Source organism: Chrysochloris asiatica, unplaced genomic scaffold, assembly GCF_000296735.1.
Source record: "Chrysochloris asiatica unplaced genomic scaffold, ChrAsi1.0 scaffold00154, whole genome shotgun sequence".
Taxonomy (NCBI): Eukaryota; Metazoa; Chordata; class Mammalia; order Afrosoricida; family Chrysochloridae; genus Chrysochloris; species Chrysochloris asiatica.
The window spans coordinates 6,905,909-6,909,854 of NW_006408672.1; positions in this window are offsets into that span (position 1 = coordinate 6,905,909).

Genomic DNA, 3,946 nt, shown 5'->3' on the forward strand with positions numbered 1-3,946 from the left:
TTGGCAAAGCTTGATCTGGTTTCATTAGGAATGTCTCCTTCTACCCCATGCTGACTCTGATGTGTAATGCCAAACAAGCCATTCAGTCCTCCAAATGGACCAATGCCTGTCTAATAGGATTGCCCTATTAAAATATTTGAGGAGCCATGGACCTCTAGTGTTTAAACAGTAAAGTCAGTGGTTCATATCCAGCCATTTACCAAGAAGATGTGGCAGTCTGTTTCCAGCCTTGGGAACTCTATGGGACAGTTCTACTCTGTTCTATTGGGTCGCTATGAGTCAGCATCGACTTAACAGCAACCAGTTTGTTTTATGGTTTATTAAAATGCGTGCAGACTGTTTTTTCCTACCAGTCCTGAGAAACCTAGCTCAGATTCCAAGGCACTGTAGTTGCATTTAACATCTTAAATAATGTAACTGGACACGATAAATTATTTACATTGCAGTGGAGAGTCAGTAACTCTTGTGGATAGAATCACTGGCTCATGGTTTTAATTTATTGACTCCCAATGGCATAAGGAAAGTAAGCAATTGATGAAATTATTTCAGAAACGTGCCAGAATGATCCCAGTCTTCTGATGAGACTGTGCTTGCAAATTGTTGTTGTTGTTGTTCACTTTTTGTTTCTACTGCTGGGTTGTACCAATGTATTGCTGTTTGCTAAATTTATCAAGTGTTTATTTCTGTTGATCTCAGTAGGGGAGTGATGAGTGAGGAAGATTTGATCCAGGTTTCAAGTTGCTCATATGCTCACTTTCTGAAACTGACAGATTCAGGAGAGAAAGAAAGACAGAATTGCCTAAAATAACCAGAAAAAAAAAAAATTTTTTTTTTTGACTGACAGCAAGTTGAGAAGCAGAAATGGGAAAGGAGAACGAGGGTTATTTGTTTTAAATCTTCACCAAGATGCACCAACATTTGCAAACTCCATGGCTTCAAAGAAAAATAAAAGCTGCTTGCCTTTCTCCATGAAAAGATTTTCATTTTTAGTGTTGCTGTTGTTGTTTTAAAATGCCGACAAGTTAGTTCTGACTCACAGCAACCTTGTATAGAGTTTCTGTGAAGCGGCTGTTGGGTTCGAATTGTCAACCTTGTGATTTGAGGTACAGTGTTGATCCTACAGCACCACACCGAAATTCCAAATTTTATTTATTAGTTTTGTCCTAAGGAGCTCTGGTAGCGTAGTGGTTACGAATCGAGCTGCGAACCTTAACGTCAGCGGTTCGAAACTACCAGCCGCTCCGCGGAAGAAAGATGAGGCTTTCTACTCCCGTAAAGATTTACACCCTCGGAAACCCTGTACAGGGTCGCTATGGGTCGGAACCGACTCGATGGAACTTAACAACAACAACAAAGTGTTCCAGCTGATATTATACTATTTTTCATAGGACAAGAGCTCTGACAGATTGTATGCAAAAATGTCAGGATTCTATACCCTAACTATGGGTTCGACCATAATAGAAATATTGTTTATAGTGCTGTGGAGTCAGTTCCAACTCATAGCAACTCTGTATAGGGTTTCCAAGGAGCAGCTTGTGGATTTGAACTGCCGACTATGTAGTTAGCAGTCCACTCCTCACCCTACAGTGCCACACTAGGAATCCATAATAGAAATAATCTGTGAAAAAAGCGGTCCTTCTTTGATATACATAACTTTGAAAATCAATCCCTTTTTTTCTTTTTTGATCCTTGATTTAATGCATGAATGGAGTCCTAGAATTCTATTATTTAATTCACAATGACAACAATGTGTCTTAAACCAGTTGACATCAAGTTGGTACTGATTTATGGCAACCCCTTATGTGTCAGGGTAGGACTGTGCTTTACAGGGTTCTCAATAGCAGATTTTTTTGGAAGTAGATCTCAGACTTTTTTTTTTTCCCCCCGAAGGCACCCCTGGATGGATGCAAACCTCCAGCCTTTCAATTAGAAGTCAAATGTGTTAAAGATTTGTACCACCCAAGGTCTCCACAATGCACCTTATTGTTTTTGTTGTCATCGATTCGGCTCCCGCCCATAGCGACCCTGTATAGGGTTTCTGAGGAGTAGCTGGTGAGCTTGAACCGCTGACCTTTCAGTTCAAACCGACTTTGTGGTCCAGCGCACTAACCCACAACACCACACAAGGACTCCACAATGTGCCTTAGGACTCATCTAAAACAGAAGACTTCAACAATGTGTGTCCCATCTATGGCATGGCATGAATTGTGGGGTATTTCAGCTTCAAGGTCTTTTCACTGGACATTCCTTAACAACATTGTACTTGCATTTCAAGCTTTCCTTTGTGCTTTGTGGTAAATTAGCTGCTAAGGGATCATGTTGTTGTTGCTAAGTGCCATCGAATCAATTCATGAGGCAACGGTAATTCCAAAGGCACAGTTGCAGGAAAGCCCCTAGAACTCAAAGATCACTTTCCCTTAGAAAACAATGATGTATGTGTCTATGATATTTTCATACTGAACCCCACAGTACTTTTCTTGAAGCAGGTCACCCGGATCATGTGATAAAAATACTAATGATTCTTTGGTCCTATCTCCCAGAGCTTCTCATCTAAAAAGGCTGGATGAGGACTCAAGAGTCTGCACTTTAACAAGTATCCAAAGTGTTCCAGACACACCACTACTGAGAACTACTGTCACGCCAGGAGGATCGTAGGATAAATATGTTTCTAGTTACTAGACATACTTCCATGTCCAACAAGGATTCTTGCTTGGGGAAAACAAGGACCCAGGATACAAGAAACACACCCACTGTGGTCACTTAGTGGAGAAACAGGACTTCCCTATACTTGTTGTTAAGTGCTGTCTCATAGCAACAATGTATAGGGTTTCTAAGGAGTGGCTGGTGAGCTTGAACTGCCGACCTTGCAGTTCAAACCAACTTTGCAGTCCAGTGCATTAACCCACAGCACCACACCAGGACTAATAAGAAGTTCTGCATTCTGGGAGGAAATAAGAGGGGAATGAGCAGAGAGGTGGGGATGCCAAAAAGGAAGCACCAGGTAGCCAGTAGGGTGAAGTGATCAGCTTCTTCACACAGTGTACAATCCAGTGTAAGGGAGCTGGACTTGGCCTACACCATCACCAGTAGCTTTTAACCCCAGTGGCTGGCCTTTAGGAAGAAAAACTCCATCCCAAAGCCTCTCCCTTACGACACTCTGGAAAAATTTCAAGGACTTTTAGCACTGAATCTTGACCTTTTCTTGACCTTTGCCACAGCAGGGTGGGCCTCCAGCATTCTGGGCCTCAATTAAAAAGGATGTCAAAGAAGCAAGATTGATTCAATGATAAAAGGAGTCCTGGTGTGACACTGTAGGATAAGCGCTGAACCAAAAGGTCAGTTTGAACTGCAAGGTCAGCGGTTCAAACTCACCAACTGCTCCTTGGAAACCCTATACAGGGTCATATGAGTCAAAACTGACTCAAAGGCATTTAATGACAACAACAATGGTGGCACTATGGGTTAGATTAACTGCAAGGTCAGTCGTTGAAACCTACCAGCCACTCCAAGAAGGAAAGATGAGGTTGGTTGCTCCTCTAAAGACCTAGACTTTGAAACCCTATCAAACTACTATGAATCACAATTGACTCAATGACAATAGTTTGGGGTTTTTTGGGTTTGGTATAGTAGTCAATGGGATCTCCCAACCCCTCCTAAGAAGTCACTGGGTGATACAAGCAGTTATTTAGGTGTTTTGTCGAAAATCAGTTGGCTGTATGCAGATGGGTTAATTTCTGGATTCTCTATTCTATTCCATTGATCAATGTATCTTTCATTGTACCAGTACTAAGCTGTTTTGACCACTGTAGCCATGTAATAAATTTTGAAGTCAGGAAGTAAGAGGCTTCCAACTTTATTCTTCTTCTTTAGCATTGCTTTGCTTATCCTAGGTGTCTTTCCTTTCCATATAAAGTTTGGAATTATTTTTTCCATCTCTTTGAAGAAT